This window comes from Myotis myotis, unplaced genomic scaffold (genome assembly GCF_014108235.1).
Source record: "Myotis myotis isolate mMyoMyo1 unplaced genomic scaffold, mMyoMyo1.p scaffold_m19_p_3, whole genome shotgun sequence".
NCBI lineage: Eukaryota > Metazoa > Chordata > Mammalia > Chiroptera > Vespertilionidae > Myotis > Myotis myotis.
This window is the reverse complement of record NW_023416335.1, coordinates 204,040,997-204,061,659: the sequence shown is the minus strand read 5'-3', so window position 1 is coordinate 204,061,659 and position 20,663 is coordinate 204,040,997. Positions and strand designations below refer to the sequence as shown.

Here is a 20,663-nt window from a genome sequence, read left to right as displayed (position 1 = left end):
TTTTCCTTAGCCACAAATAAGACTTCTAGTATTTTTCCTAGGAAGAAGGTGGACGTTGGTAATGGCAGTAGCACTTAGTACTCGCAGTACTAGTACTGTGGTAATAGTAGCAGTAAGCCTTTGGCTTAGCTTCCGTATGAGAGCCATAAACCTGTCATATTACTACATAGAAAAATAATATGCTACTAATACAAACAATATATTAATACCATTAATATTATTATTTTTTAAGTTTTTATTGCTTTTGGAGAGAAGAAGGGAGAGGGAAAGAGGGCTAGAAACATCAGTGGTGAGAGAGATTCATTGGTGGCTGCCTCCTGCACACACAACCCCCCACCCCACTGGGAATCGAGCCTGCAACCCGGGCATGTGCCCTAACCAGTAATTGAACCGCAATCTCCTAGTTCATAGGTTGATGTTCAACCACTGAGCCACACCGACCGGGCTTTTATTATTTATTGATTATATTGTCAATATATTCATATTAGTAGCATATTTTGCTCATAAGAAGATGCTAGTAACTGCTCCTTTAGCAGAATTATTCCTACAGAAATGTATCCACACAGTGCCCCGTAGCCTAATGATAAGGCACTGTGAGCAATCAACGTGCCTTCCAGGTGAATTTCCAGGTGAAAGGACGCTTTCCCCTTTAAGCAGCAAAATTTCCACAACCAAAATAAAACAAAAAATGCAGGATGATGTTATGGCAAATGGTCCAAACTTGTGTGTCTCTCTTTCTCAGAAAGACTTACTTACTTAAACTTATTTTCTTAATGTGACTCCACCCACCAGCCTGTCACCCGCGGGCTGCAGAGGCGGGAAGAACGCTTGCCCTGCTGCCACCTGCCCCACCGCCGTGCTTGTCCCTCTGCCGGCTTGGTGCCCCTCCTCTTTCTCCACCCCGCAGCGAGCTGTCAGCCCGTCCTCGCCGCGCCTCAGCTGCTCGGTCAAGTTTGAAGGTGGCTGCAGCTGTTCAGTACAGAGCAGGTCAACTTTTTTTGTTTATTTTAAATATAATTTTATTGATTTTAGAGAGGAAGGAAGAGGGAGAGAGATAGAAACATCATTGATGAGAGAGACTCATTGATCAGCTGCCTTCTGCATGAGCCCGCAACCTGGGCATGTGCCCTGACTGGGACCTCCTGGTTCATAGGTTGACGCTCAACTACTGAGCCACGCTGGTTAGGTGACCTTATTTTTTTCAATCGTCACCCAAGATCATTTTTTCCATTCTTTTTGTTTGTTTGTTTTTGAGAGAATGGAATGGGTTGGGGGGAGAGGAGAGAGAGAGAAACATTGATGTGAGAGACACATCGATTGGTTGCCTCCTGCACAGACCATGCCTGGGCCGGGGATTGAGCCTGCACCTGAGGTACATGCCCTTGGCTGGAATCGAACCGGAGACCCTTCGGTCTGAGGACCGACGCTCTAACCCCTGAGCCAAACCGGCCCGGGTAGAGTGCGCCAACTTCTTAATTTGACCTCTACCCCATCACTCAGTAGCTTCTCTCATTTACTTCTAAAAAAGTGGTTTATTTCTTCCTTTTAAAATCTTGTCTTTTTAGCTAGTATAAGCTACAGAACAGAGTCCTTTCCTTCAGGGTCTCCTGAGGACAGTTTGTGGTGTTTGGAAAGAAAAGTCACCGCTGTTGTTTTTGGTAGAGTTTGCGTCTGATACTCACCTTGCAGGCGATGTGCCCGTGGAAGTTTGAAAGCAAAACAAGAAAAAAAGAAGATGGAAACTTCTGAAGTAATCCAAATAAATATTCTGCTTAGGTATTGCTGCACAAAAAGCTCAGAACAGCTTTTGGAAATACCTGTCAATTATATCTCACATCTCGCTGAACTCCGGGAGCTGGCGTGTCAGAATGGTGGATTGCCTCTCAGAATGTGGAGTTTTTCGGCCTTTGTGACGGGCAGGCGGGGTGAATTTAAACCTCCAGCTTCCAGCGTGGCATCACTTGGTCTTTCATCATAATGTTGAAGCTGGAAAGATAGCTGGAAATCTCCGGGTGGTGATCATTTTAAGTATTTTTGTTGAGTGGCAAAAACCTCAAGAGAAATAACCATCTTTTTTGGTTATTGTTTTGTTTTTATTCCCTTAACAAATATTAATTGGCATGGGGGCAGTTTGGTATAGAGCAGTGATGGCGAACCTATGACACGCGTGTCAGAGGTGACACGTGAACTCATTTTTTTGGTTGATTTTTCTTTGTTAAACGGCATTTAAATATATAAAATAAATATAAAAAATGTAAGTCTTTGTTTTACTATGGTTGCAAATATCAAAAAATTTCTATATGTGACACGGCACCAGAGTTAAGTTAGGGTTTTTCAAAATGCTGGCACGCCGAGCTCAAAAGGTTCGCCATCACTGGTGTAGAGCAAGCCTGTCAAACTCTCAGCTGAAATAAGCAAGGCATGTGGCCCTCTGGCTGCGAGTTTGACATGCTTGGTGTAGAGTGTCGAGGTTGAAAATATTTCGGACTTAGAGTAGGGAGACGTGGAATTTAAACCACTCCCTGCTGTGCCATTTCAGGGTTCAGTTTAAGTCCCTGCCTCTCGGTTTTCCTCCACAAGTAGTTATGGAGGCCGAGTTCCAGGTGCCACGCTAAGTGCAGGGGCTGGGCACTGGGTCCCTGCCCTCGTGGAGTTTCCAACTGGGCTGGGCTTCTTAGACTCTGTCATTCCCATCTTCCTGTCCCATGTCTGTCTCCTCTTCCTAAGTCCTAGTTACCTACGTAAACACATTTATGGAATTGAGAAACCGATACCACTCCCAAGTGGCCAGGGGCCAGAGGAACCAAACTATGCTGACCTCGGGCTCCTGCAAGAATCAGGGTTCCCCGTTCCCTCTGCTAGGTGTCCGAGGGCTGAAAGCACGTGCTAGTGCCCTAGTGAGGGTGAAAGGGAGGAAGTTACCTTCTCACCAAGTCCTTCTGGACTCAGATGTGAAGATTTTCAAACACTGATTTTCTTTTCTTTTTTAAATATATTTTTATTGATTTTTAGAGAGACAGGAAGGAGAGGGAGAGAGAGCTAGAAACATCGATGAGAGAGAAAGATTTATCAGTTGCCTCTTGCACGCCCCTTACTGGGGATCGAGCCCACAACTTGGGCATGTGCCCCGACCTAGAATCGAACCAGTCACTTCTTGGTTCATGGGTTGACATTCAGCCACTGAGCCACAACACTGAATTTCTCAGTGTGATGGAGCTGAGCTCTGCCTGTTGGGGAAGGCTTCCTGGAGGAGGTGACGAATGAGTGTGGTCTGGAAGGACAATGAGGCGTTAATTGGAGGAAGGGCATTCCAAAAGGCCAGTCATAAAATGGCTTTTGTTTGGTTTTGAAATGTGCATTGTTTTATATTTGTTCTCGAATTCTAGAAATAAAAAGACATTTCAGAAGAATATTGAGACTTCACCCTGAAGACCTTCCTTTCAGAAGAGCATTAAACGCGCACGCGCACATACACACACACACACACACACACACACACACACACACACACACGTTCTGCGCCCTCCCTTCTTGCTGACACTGAACAATGTCACCTCTTAGATTAAGGTCACCAGCCTCCCTATTGCCCCTTATCCTGAAACTAGCCTCTCCGGTGCCTCCCCAGAGGTTTGGATTAACCCGTGAGTCAGGTGTCAGAAGTCTTCTCTAGTCCTTGTTTAAAATGGGGTAAAAAATAATCTCATCCACTAGTTGACAGCCAAGTGTGCCATTCACTTCACTTAGGAAGAAGCAGGCCCCTGCCTGCAGGGGGGTGCACCCTCCCCGGGGAAGAAAGACGCTAATAAAATCACCTTGCACCTTAGCTTAGCGGGAGGAAGGGAGGGTCTTCCTGAGGACCTGAGAAGTGAGGCCTGAAGGGAATGTTCGGGCACAAAGGAGAGAAGGATCTAGAAAGAGGAGAATGCTCAGAGGCCCTCTGGAGGGAGTGGAGAGAGTTATTCTCCCAACGCCCCTCCCTGGTGCCTCTTTGTAAGGTCAGAATATTTCATACCATCTCCTAGAAGGAACACCCCCCCCCCCCCCCCCCCCCCGCGACCTCTCCTAGCTCTAGCTTCGGAAATGGAATTCCAGAGGCTGCTACTGTGACCGAATGTGACCAATTCCTCAACAGAGAATGCCCTTTGGCTGCAGAGTAGCAATATTGAACCTCGCCTTGATAGCTCATGGTGGAGCAATTTGGAGAGAAATGCATTGGGGATGCTTCATTATTCCAGTTAGCACACTTGAATGAGGACCGCGGCGTTCCTTTGCATTATATAATAAATGTGATGGTAGAAAACTAGAGCCTCCCTCCTAATGAGGGCCTTATTAGAAGACACCTTCCTCATTTCCCCCTGGCATCTGAACAGTGCGCCCTGCTTATGCCCAGGAATTCCTCATTTCCTAATGACTCCGAGTTTTAATTTAAAAGTGTGTCTGTGCTACCTACTGGATTAAAAGCAATAAACACAAAAAGAGGCTGTGGGAGTTGTTCTCCAGGCCATTTAAAGCTGCCGTGGCGTCCAGCCCTGTGCACGTTCCTGTTCCCTGCCATCCTGCCCTGGCTGTGGCGACTTAATCCGGTGTGTCCGAGGTGCCTGCTCCGTGCTGGCACGGACATAGTGCACAGATGAGATCCGATAGCACCTCCTTTCTCTCCTGGCAGCTTGTTTTTTAAGGGGCTTTGACGAGAGTTAGGGCCAGATTATTAAATCACCAGGGCGACCCTTTCTGTTCGCCAGCCACTAATGAACTTATGAAATTGGGATCTCATCTGGCAGATAAGCTCGTTTTGTTTGACAAACGGCTTAAAACTAGTTGTAAATAAGAACAAATTGCGGTGATTTATTTTTCCTCCAACTGGCCCTGTGGTTGGCATGTATGGGTTTTAGAGGGGTTGTGTGTTCTTTGTTTTTTTATCCTTAAACATCTCATGTTTGTGGCCACGAGGCCATGGATTTCTTCATGTTTTGTTACTTCCATTTGTGTGGTTGTCAGCCTGGGGGTGACCTCGCACACAGCAGCCGTTCTAGAAATAAGTGGTGCTGTGCATTAGAAAGGACGCTGCAAGGTGTGTCTGTGAGATACGTGTTGACCAGTGACTCATCAGGTGACTTTATTAACATCTTTGTTCCCCACTTTCCTAATTCACAAAATGGACAGGAAACTTAAAGTAATGAATGTATATAGTATACATACTGTATATAGCACATATATAATTTGTATAACTAGAAACTATATAAAAACCTAAGCGACAGTTATGATTGGACAACCGGATGGATGACCAGCCCGTCGCTATGATGCACACTGACCACCAGGGGGCAGACGCTCAACACAGGAGCTGCCCCCTGGTGGTCAGTGTGCTTCCACAGCCAACCTCCCATGGCTGGCCAACCTCCCCACAGCCAGCCAACGTCCCGTGGTTCCTCCCCCTGGCCGGCAGGCCCCATCGTCCCTGATCACCGGCCAGGTCAAGGAACCCCACCCGTGCATGTATTTGTGCACCGGGCCTCTAGTATACTTATATATATATTGGTGTTGCTTGGTTGGAGCATTGTCCCATGCATGGAAAGGTGGTGGGTTCAATTCCCAGTCAGGGCACATACCCAGGTTGTGGGTTCAATCCCTGGTCTAGGTGCATACAGAAGGCAACTGATCGATGTTTCTCTCACACATCAGTGCTTCTCTCTCTCCCTTCCTTTCTCTCTTAAAATCAATTATTTTGATAGCAGCTAATCTGCATTATTAAGCCCTGACTGTTCTGATGTCACCGATTATTTTTTTAATTGAGGTATAATTCACATACCATAAATTTCACCCTTTTTAAGTATACAATTCAATGGTTTTTATAATCACTGGTTTTATGTATTTAGCATATTCATAAGGCTGTATTAATTTACTGTCACTACTGTTTAATTCTAGCACATATGTTTTCATTACCCCCAAAGAAATTAGCAGTCACTTCCCATCCTCCTCTTCCTCGAGTCCCAGGTAAACACCTCTCTTTCCCTAGATTTGGATTGGGAGGTTCTTCAAGGGTTTCTCTCCTCCCATCTTGAACGCTTCCAAACCATGAATCGTTCCATGTTTAGATCCGTTAAACATCTTATAAAATATGTGTTGATTTGATGATGATAAAGAAGAAAATAAAACTGAAGCAGCAGAGCAGGAAGACAGGAACTCAGAGTATAGGTTTAACTTTGTTCTTTGCTTTCTGGGTGACTTTGGACATGTCATTCCTTTGTCTCAGCCTCAGTTTACTCAGTCGGATCCTTTGTGTTGGATTAGAGACCTGTTCCCTCCCCAACCTTTCTTTTGAGTCTGTATGTATATATTTGCTTCCAGTGGGCTTGTTCTGTAAGTTCCTTGCTTCCTCTTCTCCACAAAACCAGAATGGCTTTCTTTGATCAGTGTCCGTGGTCGACATGAAATAAATGTAATGTGTCTATTTATTTGTGTGTGCGTATAAAGCAGTGGCATTTTTTTTTCAGGCAGCTGTCTGGTGAGGACGAATGAGATCGTTCCTGTAAATTACCCAGCACAGGCTTTGGCACTTAGTGTTGAATAAAAATTCTTTGGTAGGTGAATGATGGATCATCCCAGGTAGACCAGTTGACATGTGCCATGTGAAACCCATTACATTGGCCGTCCCCAGAGACCCCAGCTGGAGACTTTCTCAGTGTTGGGAATAGGGCCTCTGCTCTCTGCTTTCTTTCCCGCGTCGCCTTCACTGGGTGTGGAACCTGTCAGTGTGAAATTACAGATTTGGAAAAACAAATGCTTTGAGAGGAGCAATTCACCTTACCCGGCTCTCGACAAGTGGCATGGGAAATGAAAAACGTCCGGACGAAGACAAATTTATTGGATACCAAAACCACCAGGCTATTGATTCTCAAAGCCAGACAGCCAGGTTATGAATTGGGTGATAAAAATGGAAAGCATTTAGCTTGACTTCTAAGACGGGGATGGCTTTGTGTGTGATCACAGCTATTGGGCTCCTGACAGCCCCACAACTAATGAACTCGCACTTATTAACTAGGCTGTTTACTTGATGCGCTGCCGCTGTCTAATGTGTTGTGCGGGGGGGATAGCGCTGAACTATTTGATGTTTCTTATACAGGCCTGGATGCTGGAAATTTAATCTCCAGCGTTGCAGGTGGCAGGCCCGTGAGCGGACAGTTCCGACCTGGAGATTGTTGGAAGCGGGGAACAGTCCGCATCCCTGCAGGGGCTGGGCTTGTATCTCCTGGTGAGTTTGGAACTGATAAGCTGGCGCCCTGTTCTGGGTGTTAGAGATCCGTCAGGGAGCTCACAGTTACTTTGATTGGATGCTGAGGCCCAGAGAAGGTGAGCGTCCGCTCAGGTCGCACAGTGAGCTGCTGGCTGAGCGGAACCAGAACGAGACTTCCCGCAGCCCAGTTTCATGCTCCTTCTCTCCCTCCGGTGGGATGTGGAGACCGGTGCCAGCTCCCAGGCCATCCTGTCCATCCTCCAGGGACCCAGTCAGTCCTGCTGACCTTTGACAGGTGGCCTCTTGGGCCTGGGCATCCCTGACCCCATAGAACTGAAATGCCCCCTCCTCACTCTGCCTCATGCTGCTTTCCTGTCTCAACTTTTGCAGGACGGTGAAGGTCACTGTGACAAGATGAGTCGTGTCCGCCCCCAAATTCATAAGCTGAACTTTTATTTTTTTTTAAATCCTCACAGGGAAAGACAGAGAGAAACATTGATGTGAAAGAAACACATCGATTGGTTGCCTCCTGCACAAGTCCCGACTAGGGCCCAGGCCGGGGAGGAGCCTGCAACCGAGGTACCTGCCCTTGATGGGAATCAAACCTGGAACCCTTCCGTCTGCAGGCCGACGCTCTCCCCACTGAGCCAAACGAGCTAGGGCCATAAGCTGAAGTTCTAGCCCCCAGCACCTTAGAACATGTTCATATTTGGAAATCCAGATGCAATTAGCTAACATGAGATCATCCTAGATTAGGTTGGGCCCTAACCCAGTATGACCGTTGCCCTTACAGAAGGGGAGATCTGGACTCCCATGCGAACATAAGGAGAGTGCCCAGTGGGGACTGGAGTTGTACCACCACCGCTGAGGGGCCATCCGAAGCTCAGAGATGGGCCTGGAGCAGGTCCTCCCCTGGCACCTGCGGACGGAGCGAGCCTTGCTCACACCCTGATCTCAGACTATGGGGCAACCTGTGTTTTGTTGAAGCTGCCCTGTGTGTGGCCTTTGTTGTAGCAGCCCCAGGAAGCCAGTGCAACATCCCACTAAGCATTCTGTGCCAGGAAGTGCAGTTGGCATTAGACGGGTGAAGTAAAGGGCCGACTACCTTCTTACCCCCTACCAGGATTTCGGTGTTTTAATTCTCAAACTGTCATTGCATACTTGATTAATTAATTAATATTCATTGTATAGCTGCTCTGTGCCAGATAACATGCCGGGCACCTTTCCACTGTGTTTAATTTTTTTTTTAAGTCCTCATCCGAGGATATGTTCATTGATTTGAGAGAGGAAAAGATGGAGAGAAGGAGGAACATCGATGTGAGAAAGAAACATCAATTGGTTGCCTCCCGTTTGCACCTCAACAGGGAATTGAACCCACAACTTTTTTTGGTATACGGGACAACGCTCCATCCAGCTGAGCTTATTGACAACAGATTTATTCCCCACAGCTCTGAGCCTGCAGGTCTGAGACCAGGGCTGGGTTCTGGTGAGGACCCTATTCTGGCTTGTGAAGTGCCAGCTTCTCCTTTGTCCCCACAAGGCAGAAAGAGTCTCTTTCATAAGGGCACTGATCCCATTCCTGGGGGCTCCACCCTCATGCCCCACCCTACATCTCAAAGACCCCACCTCCTAACACCGTCAAATTGGGGTTTAGGATTTCAACATATGAATTTGAGGGACACTCAAACATTCAGCCCATTGCCCCCACCTATGGACCAAAACCAGCATTGTGGCAACAAGAAATATACCCCCCAAAACAAGGACCAATATTGCGCCTGGGATGGCTCCCAGGGTGTCTGCCACCAGAATCATTCGGGTTGGCTCTGGGCTGTGCTCTCCCTCCAGCTTCACCCCCTTGCAGAGTTGTTAGTTTTCTTAAGCACAGGTGCTGTGATTCCTGCTCAGAAATCTTCCGGAGTTGCCCAGGGCCTGTGGAATGAAGTTCAAGTTCTCCTTCACTTGGCATTCAAGGTCATCCTAGTCTTGTGCCCCCCTATCCCTCAATCTCCTACTCTGACTCTGGAAGGAGTGGCCTGTGGCTGCTCCCTGGGGCCAGCTTGCCCTTGCATTTTTCCTAGTGGTTCCCTCTGCCAGGGACGACCTCGCTTGCCTTCCCAGCTCGGGACATTGTGCCACCCTCGTTGGCTCAGCTCAGATGTTTTCTCCCGAGAACCATCTCTTCCCCAGTCCCGCCTTGTGTGCATGGTCACGGCGCCGGGTCTGTCTGTCCGTGCCTGCATTCTCACAAGGCTCTGCAAGGGCAGGTGGCACCTATCGCCGTGTCCCGCCCCAAGCTCCGTGCCTGGAATAGCGGATGCGCCTGGGGAGCACGTGCCATGTGGGAAGGGATGAACGGCAAGGAGGAGAGAAAAGGGAAAGACGTAGCTACCTTCTCTTTACTGTGTGCTACCACAGGCCTTGGACTGTGGAGGAAGAACAGACTCAGCGAGTTCGACACGTGGGGAGGACTGGAGTGTGGGGAGGACGAGAGTGTGGGGAGGGCGGGAGTGCGGGGAGGACTGGAGTGCGGGGAGGGCGGGAGTGCGGGGAGGACTGGAGTGTGGGGAGGACTGGAGTGCGGGGAGGGCGGGAGTGCAGGGAGGACTGAAGTGTGGGGAGGACTGGAGTGTGGGGAGGACGGGAGTGCGGGGAGGACTGGAGTGCGTGTTGCGGCAGCCGCCCTGGTTAAGTGCTTACTGAGTGTTTGCTTAAGCAGAATGGAAATGTGCGGCACGCCTGCTTAAGTCATCCTTTTCCAGAATGAAAATCCAAAGATCGGGGACCAAAACACTCCCCACGGGCGGCTGCCCGGGCAGCCGCGTGGCTGTGATTAGGAGCTGATTTAGCATTCGGAAGGAAACTGACAATCAGCCTTCCGGAGCCGTCGTCCGACCTGGGAAAAGGGCACATCCTCAGGAAAGATCCATTTGCATTAAAGATCTGTGTGGCGAGGCTTAGTCAGAGGTTAATGCCGTAAGTGGGAATTTTTGATTGCTCGGCGATCTCTTCTCCCCTTTTGCTCCTGCACCTGTGTTAGCCCCCAAAGAGAGCTCCGCGCTGCAAGTGACAGTCACACTGCCCGCCTGTTGACATCTCTATTAAACTGATGCTCCTGCCCTTCAAAAGCAGGACCTGGGCCCGGCTGGCTTGGCTCAGTGGTTGAGCATCGACCTGTGAATCCAGGAGGTGACAGTTCGATTCCTGGTCAGGGTATATGCTAGGGTTGTGGGCTCAGTTCCTAGTGTCGGGTGTGCAGGAGGTAGCCGATCAATGATTCTCTCATCATTGATGTTTCTATCTCTCTCTCCTTCTCCTTTTCTCCCTGAAATCAATAAATAAATATATATATTTAAAAAAGCAGGACCTGGGTTGTATGGTGGAATATAAGGGATGGGAATTAAGGGAATTACCTGGGATGTAGGTCCGTGCCTTCCACTTCTCCAGGCCAAGGGCAGCGGCTTTGGAGGAGAGGCCTCCCAGCGAAGCTGCAGTTCTTTTGGGCATGTGTCCCTCTGGAAACATGCTGGCGCCTTTCATGAGGGCTGGTGGTGCCTTAACCTGGTTTCGCAGCCTGAGCTCTATTAGCATTCTGAACTAGATAATTATTTGTGGTGGGGGGCTGTCCTGGGCTGTCCTTGGAAGATGTTTATCAGCCTCCCTGACCTTTACCTACTGATGTTCATAGCACCCCATTCTCCCCACTCTTGATCATCAAAATTTGCTAGGCATCGTCACATGGCCCTGGGGCGGGAGGCAACATTCCCCCCACCTGAGGACCACTCTCTAGAGCAGTGGTTCTCAACCTTGGCTGCACATTAGAATCACCTGGGAATCTTTTTAAAATCCTGATTTCTGGGCCTCATCCCCCGGAAATTCTGTTTCTTTGTTACTAATGTTGTGGCCCCACCCCATAACAAAGAAACAGAATTTCCAGAGGATGAGGCCCAGAAATCGGGATTTTAAAAAGATTCCCAGGTGATTCTAATGTGCAGCCAAGGTTGAGAACCACTGCTCTAGAGGCTCACTGCTTAGATAAGTAGGGGCGAGTCCAGTAGGAAGTGGAGGCAGCGGGTGGGAAGTCAGGGAGGTGTGGGCATGGCGTCCTTTATTTAGGGAGTGGTCCAGCTTTGGAACGGGTAAGGATGAGGTCCTCGGGAAGCAGTTGTCGGAGGTCTGTGATGCCACACCGAGAAGAGCACATTGGATTTGAGGTCAGAAGTCTGGGGGTTGACCCCGGGGTCCTGCTTCCCAGCTGTGTGATCCCAGTCACTTGGCCCTTGGCGCCTCGGTGCCCCTGTCTGTCAAGTAGAGTCGCACAGACTGGTTGTAGAGCCCGAGGGAATGAAGATCTCCTGGGAGTGCCAGTGTGGTACCTGGTACCCTATTGCCCGATGAATGTGGTCTGCCTTCCTGAGTGCTCTCGCGTCTACCTACATCCAGGTCTCTGGGCCCCACCAGCTCAGGTGCTGTTCATCCAGTCACCCAGGTTCTCCGCTCCAATTCCATGCTCATGCCCAAGGCCAAACTGAGGCTCAGAAGATACTGGAATGTGCACTCTTCATTGCTGTGGCCCTTGAGCACTTGAAAGCCATCAAGTTCACATTGAGATGGACGGGGCTCTCTCCCTATATTCCCCCCGCCCCGCACCCCACTCTAATCTTCTTTCCGAGTATACTTTCCTAAGCTCTAAGGGCCCTTCTTTTGCCTCTAACGTGTTTCCTGAGCCCATTTCCTTTACTGCTCACATGTACTGTCTCTAGCTTTCTAAATAAACTTTCCCTTATAATTTGAAAAAATAAAAGGCGCTCTCCTTCTCAGGAGCACGTCCGTGCCTTTCCCTTCCCCCTCTTCTTCCCCGGGCACTTCACCTTCGCCTTTCCCTCTCCTAAGTTCCAAGGGCCCTTTCCCTGCCTTTGTAACTTGTACACAACCCAGCCCACTCACTTCTACTAAGTACCTCTGTAAATAAATAAACTTTCTCTTATAATTAAAAAACACACACTGAGATTGGTTGTTAATATAAGGTGCAGTCTGGATTTCAAAGACAGTGTGGGAAAAAGACCATTAAAATATCTCATTAATAATTTATATGGATTACATGTTACAGTGCCAATATTTTAGCTATGCTCGGTTAAACAGAATATATTGTTAAAATTAATTTTGCTTATTTCTTCTTAACTTGTTTAAAGGTGGCAGTGGAAAACCGGGTGAGTTCTGCAAGAGTAGGCTTTGTCTTGTTCAAGGAAGCACATTGGATCTTCATGAGAGAATTATCTCCTGGTTGTATTAACTTGTGAAATACAATTTGTTTCCAGGGGCAGTCCCTTTTTAAAGAATGAAATGGTGCTTTCATAAAGAGTAGTAACATATTGAAAATGCACCATTTACTATAATAATAAACGATAAAGCACAGTTTATGTTTTCCCTGGTCGATGTTAGCATGTTCTTTCCTTTTTAATAGTTCTGTCTTTACAAATATATACCACCTTGTGTCAGGACCAGGGTAAGCCCACATGTTAGTTCTTTTCCCCACGTTGTTATGGATTGAATGTTTGTGTCCCCCTAAAAATCCATATATTGAATCCTACCCCCCAGTGAGATGGTATTGGGAGTGGGGCCTTTGGCAGGTGATTATGTCATAAGGATGGGGCCTTCATGAGTGGGATTAGTGCTCTTACAGAAAAGAGGCCTAAAAGAGTTCCCTCACCTTTTTTTGCCATGTGAGGACACAATAAAAAGATTGAACCAGGAAGCAGAGTCCTTGCCAGCCATGGAATGTGCCAGTATCTTTTTTTTCCTTTTTCCTCAGGGCTTTCCCCCAGTGTCCTGGAAACCTTGGGTTCCAAGATGGGCAGCTGTAGGTCAGTGCCAGGCCCCTGGGGCTCACTTCTGCTGGGTCCCTGGGGAACCACAGTCTCAAGCAGTCTGTCTGAAGTACCTGCAGGCCTGGACACTTTCTTTCCTTCAGTAACTGTGGCATGAGGTTTTGTTCTGGATTCTTTCAGAAGTTAGGTCTCCCCTCACCCATTGGTATTTCATTGCCGAACAGCTCCCATCGGCTTGCCACCTCAGGTAACAGAATTGGGATTCTAAATGTCTTCTAAACCCTGCCCTGCCATTCCCACTGCCCTGCCATGTCAGCCCCTGTCTTCTCTTCTGATTGGTCCCCTTGCCTCCACTCCTTTGCACCCCAGCTTCCACAGTGCCAGCAGAGTCACCTGCACACAATGCACACCTGACCTCGGGGTTACCAGATAAACTCTCCAGCACTCCTGATAGAAGTCCCAACATTCTAAACAAAGAGACCTGGGGCATCCAGGGGGGAACTAACTTGCCTGGCATCAGGGTGAGAATTGGAGGGGCAGCTTTCTCCTAGACCAGTGGTTCTCAGCCTTCCTAATGCCACAACCCTTTAATACAGTTCCTCATGTTGTGGAGACCCCCAACCATAAAATTATTTTCGTTGCTACTTTATAGCTGTAATTTTGCTACTGTTATGAATCGTAATGTAAATATCTGATATGCAAGATGTATTTTCATTGTTACAAATTGAACATAATTAAAGCATAGTGATTAATCACAAAAATTATATGCAATTATATATGTGTTTTCCGATGGTCTTAGGCAACCCCTGTGAACGGGTCGTTCGACCCCCAAAGGTTCTAGACAGAAGTGCTGTCAAAGTATGCCAGTATCTTGATCTTGGGTTCCCCAGCCTCCAGAATTGTGAGGCATAAATATTTGTTGTGTAAACCACCCAGTCTATGGTGTTTTTGCTAGAGAAGCCCAAATGGAGTGAGGTGCCCTTCTAGCCGCCTTGTGGATGTCAGGGGCAGTCATGTCTGTGCTACCCATACAATTTGATTGGTCAAGCAGCTAAAATTCACCTGATTTATTTTAATGTTATTTTGGCTAGTACAGCATCTTATGTTGCTGTGCCATCAGATATTGGATTTCATTGGATCTCCCTCAACTCTTACAATAGCCCTTAGTGCTTGATATTGCCATGAGCTTTCACGAAAAAAGATGACTTGCGTAGATGCTCCCACCGATGTGCAGAGCCCAGATCCTGACGCCCAGTCCTCTGTATGCTGAGAGGCCCATGTGCAATGCAGCCGTGCCTGGGAGTTTGTTTTTAGCATAACAGAAACCAGGTGGGCAAAACCTCAGGCTTCAGGTAGCATGTCCTAATTGTGGAGTTGTATGACATGGGTGGTTGAAGGCTAGACTGGAGACCCTAGTGAGGCCTCTGCCCCTTGATCTGGGTCATCCCAGCGGTTCCAAGGACAGAAGGACAAGTTTCCCTGCAGCCAGAGGATCTGATGTCGCAGTGGGATGAAGACAAACTAAGGTGGCAGGAATGGACCCTTAGAGTCCTTAAAATACAATGAATTCCATGTTTGCAATGTTGGTTCCAAAGCATGTTGCATGTGGCTTTTACTCTTGTAGTTCATGTGATGATTTTTTAAAAAAATTTAAAATATATCTTTATTGATTTCAGAGAGGTGTGTGTGTGTGTGTGTGTGTGTGAGAGAGAGAGAGAGAGAGAGAGAGAGAGAGAGAGAGAGAGAGATTGATTGAATGTATCATTGATCAGCTGCCTCCTGCACACCCCCTATTGGGGATCGAGCCAGCAATCTGGGCATGTGCCCTGTCTGGGAATCGAACTATGACCCTCCTGGTTCATAGGTCAATGCTCAACTACTGAGGGACTGCTGCCAGGCATGTGATGAATTTGTAAACGGTGCCTCCAAAGCCAGGTGCCATCCACCCAAAGGGTCACTTGCAGGAGGCAGGTGCTGTGGGGCCTGATGTACAGAGAAAAGAGGTAGGAGGGATGTGACTGGGCTCGGCATGAGTCAGGACGGACGCTCCAGGCCCAGAGAGAGAGGCCCAATGCCTCTTGTGTGTTTCTCCTTGTGGAGCAGAGAAAGGAGGGGAAGGTAACAGTGACCTGGCACGTGACCTCACATGTACCAGAGCGTGTCTCGGGGCACGTCCTTGCCGCAGGGACCTACTTAAGGTGATGTGAGGAATGTGTTTCTATATTACACATGTCATATAGTCAGACAGCTGGCTGGCAGGTTTCTGTTTAAAAGGGGCTTATTGAAGCCATACAGTGAAGAAGTTGTATAGTGGCAGCCGGGGAGGCTCACAGATGGGACTGGGCAGGGGCTGGGATGATGTTTGAAATTGTAAGGTTGTGTTGTTTTCGATGACACCAGGTGCTAAAATGTGAACCTGGTCCCCGGTCCACGTGAAGGGGCAGACGCTTTGAATTGGCCATTTTTGGTCATGGAATTTAGGTGGAGAGACAGAGGAGTGTGCGGTGGGAGCTCAAGTCTTCAGGGAATGAGAGGAGTTGCCAAACGACATTGGCAAGGACAGAGAGAGGAAGGGAGCCATGGGAGCACGAGGGTCTTCCTATGCGAGGGGCAGCCAGATTCCCTAGAGACGGCTGGAAGCCGGGCACAGAGGCCGCATCCTGGGCCTCGGGAGCAGGCCGTGAGGAGTGGGAGGAAGGAAAAGCAGGATCCTGGCAGCAGCTAGCCTTCCACACAAGCGCAGGAGGTAGATTGAAGTGCAAGGAAGTTGAGGATCAAGGGGGATTTGCTGATCACACAGGGGAAGTTCCACAGTTGGGCTGGGGAGGAAGGAGTGGGCTGGAGCTGGTGTGACAGGGTAGTGTGTACAGTAATGAATATCCAAGGAGCCTGCTGGTTGAGACTCAGATAGTCATAGAGCCACTCAATACACACTTAATGGTCATCTCTTATGTACCAGGTCCTGTGCCAGCCACACACAGAACTGCGATGGCCACAGCAGGCAGGGCGCCTGCCCTTGAGTCATCGGGCTCTGATTGGGCAGATACAGGCTGGGCGTGTGTGTGTGTGTGTGTGTGTGTGTGTGTGTGTGTGTGTGTGTGTTTTCAGGAAACATTAGCATTTGAGTCCCAGCATTTCCAACAACTAAATCTATGTTGTTAGCCTCTCTTGGTCTCAGTTTTCCTTTTTACAAGAGGGACAGAATGATGCCTCTGTGGGTGGTAGTGTTGGTGCGTTTCAGTCATTCTTCAAACCTGGGAGGGGTTGTTTTGATGGGAAAGGGGCAGTAATCAGAGCCACCTCTAGTCCAGAAGGTGCTTTTGTGTAATTAGAAAAAGGCACTTTTCCTTCTAGAAACTCTGCTTCCATCTGTTAAGAGAACTGTTATAGTAAACAAGCCATCCCCGAAGTCCTGGAGGTGAATGGCTCTCCAGGGGCACTGGCCAGTGCCTGCGGGGGGAGGTGAGGAGGGCGGGGAGGCAGGTGGGAGGCTCGCTCTGTGTGTCAACCAGCTGTTCACTGGGTGCTTTCGTACAATCATGTGCCGCTTAGTGACGGGGACAGTGAGAAGTGTGTTCTTAGGCAATCAACACAACAACCATGGAATAGCCTGTTACACACGCAGGCTATGTGGAATGTCACGGGCGTGTGTTCCCTGGTTGACGGGAATGCCCTTATGCAGCACATGACTGGACAGCCCTCTCACACGGTCATGTCACTGAATCACCTGGGAGTTTGTTCAGATGCAGAGTGTGATGGAGTGGGGCCAGGGCGGGGCCTAGGAGTTTGCTTTTCGGCTGCCGATGCCACTGGGTCCCGGACCACACACTGGACAGAGATGGTTGAGCATAAACCTTTGTCTTAGATGCTGGGCTCATGGGGAATTTAAAATCCTGATCCTCTGCCCTTCGAGGGTTTTAGTTTCATGAAGAGAGATTAATGCTCAGGACACGATGAGACCACAGCTAAGTGTCAGGAATGTGTGACCGTGGGAGTTTAGACAGGAGGGGAAGGAGGCTTCGCGTCTGGACTTGAAGCTGTGAGACTTGAGATTCCTCCCTAGTCCCAGCGGAGGATATAGGGCGTTGTAGGCATGTGTGTGAGCGGACGGCTTGGGTAAAGGCACGAGCTGGCCATCTGTACTAGCCATGGCACCTGTAACGATGACAGCAAAGCGAGCATGAGGGTCTGTCTGCTATAGGACCTGTTTTATGAGCTCAATCCAGTGCTCTGCGCTTTCAGGAACCGGGAGAGCTCCTTGCAAGAATGGGTCAAGGAAGACTGGGGTGACAATGGGTGACTGACAGGAGTCAGCTGATCTAGTTAAAATCCATGGCCCAGATCTGTTCAGTGCCCATAGGATCTGTTTGGGATCCTAAGTGATTCTGAAGGATTTCTTAAACTTTTTTTTTTAGAAGGTTACATAGATTTTTAGTCCTTTTTCATGTGCAGTGTTTCTAGACAACCCACACATCTTGAACACTCTTGAAAAATCCTTCCGAACATCCGTGATGCTAATTAAAAGGCAGCCTCGGGTGTCGGTCGGGGAGGTGCGGAGCTTAGTATTTGGAGTGTAGGCTTCTGACTGGAGTCTTTCAAGTGGTAACCAGCTGCGCCTGCAGGGTATGTATTCCCAATTAGGGTCCCGCTGATGCTGACTCACTGCACCTAGCAAGGCGAGTAAAACTAACACATGTGTACTACACGTCTGCACTGGGGAATTTCAAATCACACACAGTATAACAGGAAGGCGTGATGATTTCAAGCTTTTACATGTTCTTAAATTGTACAAGCAATGCACACTCCTTGTATAAAATTTAGGAAAAAATATAATCACAGGATTGAAAATGACTCATATTCTACCCAGAGAGAGAACTCTCAGTTCTTATACCTTTTCCATATCTGTGGTTATGGAGATACTTATACATGTATTAGAGGCCCGGTGCATGAAATTCGTGCATTGAGGGGCCCCTCAGCCTGGCCTGCATCCTCTCGCAGTCTGGGACCCCTTGGGGGATGTCCAACTGACGGCTTAGGCCTGCTGGCTGCGGGGAGTGGGCCTAAGTTGTCAATCGGACATCCTTAGTGCTGCCGCGGAGGCAGGAGAGGCTCCCGCCACTGCTGCTGCGCTTGCCAACCATGAGCCCAGCTCAGGGCTTCTGGCTGAGTGGTGCGAGTGCACTGACCTCCAGGGGGCAGCTACTGCATCGAGTGTCTTCCCCCTGGTGGTCAGTGTGCGTCAGAGCGACCTGTCATTCTGCCATTCGGTCGATTTGCATATTAGCCTTTTATTATATAGGATGTACAGTTTTTCACACTGGGCTGAGGATACTTGCAGTCATAGTTTGTGTTCAGCTCTGAATCCTGTGGCGTAAGAGAGGTCATGATCATTTTGTGGCGTAAGAGAGGTCATGATCATTTTTCTGGCTCATGCAGTGTTCTCTATAAATGTGACGTTTGTTGGTTCAGACATGGGAGGGGACAGGTGGAGTAGATGTTTAGGAGGAGAAATCGACCAGCTTGGTCGAGAAGTTGTATGTTGGATTTGAGGGGGGCTTGGTTAGCGATGACTTTGAAACCCCTGGGTTAACTGCCAGGTGGGCAGTCTCCCTTCTACCGGGTAAGGCAGGTTAGAGACGGGTGTTCCTAGGCCATTTGCACACGTGTGGGATGCAATTTCTAACCTTCCAGCTTCTTCCTTTCTTCTTCTCGTGTTGATGCCTGTATTGACTTCCTGGAGAAACTTCTGATAAATATGGAGGTTTTTCTTTAAAATGTGTCTTTAGAGGTGCCATTTAAAAGTCAAATCCATGAAGGACTATTTTTTCACCTGCTGAGTTTAATTTCAGGTGCCAGCGTTATCATAAAATGCAAGCCAACCTTGACTCTGTTTTAAAACTTTACATAAATTGTGCGAGTTGAAACGAACGTGTGCAGATGGAGAGAGGAAAGGGAGGAAAACAAGTGTTTTAAGGAGTCTTTAAAAATATTATTTAAATATCAGTGCCACTTGAGTTCCGTTTTAAGTATATCCCTACTTTCCCCTGAGGTGTAAATTCATCTATAGCTTTCTGATTGTATTTCTAGCTATTCTACTTTACTGTCCCTTGGAACAGGAGCAGACATTGGTGATATATCTGACTCTGGGGAAGGAAATACTCATAAGATGCATATAAAGGATTGAGGTTAGATCAAAAGCAAGATGCCCCTGGAAGGAGTCTATTTCTTAGGGAGAAAAGAGCCGCCCCCCTGCCCCCCATCCCTGCCTTAGGTGTGTATAACCTTTGGTCCATTAATTAATCTTTTTGGCCTTAGTTTTCCTATCCATAAAATGGGGATAAAAAATAAGTTTTTTTGAAGATTAAACAAATAAAAAAAACTAGAAAAATGCTTTATACATAATAAGTGCTACTACTACTCGTTGTCTTTATTCTTATAAGTGAACTGTTTAAAAAAACCCCACACAAACCATGTGATTTTAATGGGTGGTAACTCCTGAAGGAGAGTTGTGTAGATAGGTTTTTCAGGTTAAATCAGCCACTTGGCTGGTCAGTCAGTACCTACTTACTGCGATCTGTTTTCTACCAAACCCTGTGTGGGGAGCATGGCGGGTGGGGGAGAGAGAGAAAAGCATAAGGAAGACTGCTCTTGGGTTCTTAGGAAGATGGGGTTACCCTGCCAAGTGCTTGGTGGGGCTTTGCCAGTCGCTCAAGGGATTTCTTATTTCAGCCTCATAACCACCTGCCCAGACTGAGGGTGTCCCTTCGCTGTATATGAATGAATGAAACAAAGCTTACCCGGGGGCCAGGCCACAGTGTGGTGCTGGGTTTGAGTCCAGATGTCTCACTCACAGCCTTCTGCCCCCAACACGCCCTCTCCTGAGCTCACCAGCCTTTCCCGATGATGCTCCTTCTTAGCGGAGATGCTCATTCTTAGTGACCAGCGAGGTTTGTTTGTGGGGTTTGTTTCTCCTTCTCCCCTGGGGGCACTTTTCTGCAGTCAGCATCTTGGTTTAAAGGGATTTTGCTTCTATTGGCTTTCCTTTCTTGTGCTCACCCTCCAGCCCTGTGGCCTTTCATCTGTTTCAAACATTTAGTAAAGGGTCAGAGAGGTTGCAGAAGACAGCCTGGCCCCTGACGTGGAGATGGGCCCCGTGAGGTGTTTATTGCCGGCGACTTGCTGAACACAAAGTCCTGAATCTCGGGAGGGTTGCCTTTGGTGAGAATCGGATTCCATTTATTCGTTCAGCAGACAGTTACCAGGCACCTGAAAGTGACGGACAGGACGCTACGTCTTAGAGATGCTGGTGAATCCAACGGGCCGCCTGTCTTCTGGAAAGACCATGGCTGGTGGGGAAGGGAGACGGTTCACCCAGACCCTTGTCACGTGGGGTGTGAGGGTCCTGGCAGAGGGAAGGACCATGTGGGAGTACCTAAGGGACACCGTTCCTTGCGAATCTGAAGCCTTATATGGAGCTGCCTGTAGCTGTGGGCTCTGCGCTGTCAGAGTTTCCCTGTAGCCCTTGCTCTCCACCTACAGCCCGTGTGACATCTGTGTTAGGAGGTGATGGAGATGGGATCCTCATGGTCTGTTGGGTTTTTAATTCC

General features: G+C 48.4%; 1 protein-coding gene across 5 annotated transcripts in view; it reads left to right on the top strand.

Annotated features, from left to right (window-relative positions):
• LARGE1 (LARGE xylosyl- and glucuronyltransferase 1) overlaps window positions 1–20,663 on the top strand; it is a 428,233-nt gene that overhangs the window by 97,666 nt on the left and 309,904 nt on the right. The gene's annotated exons all lie outside the window — the stretch shown is intronic.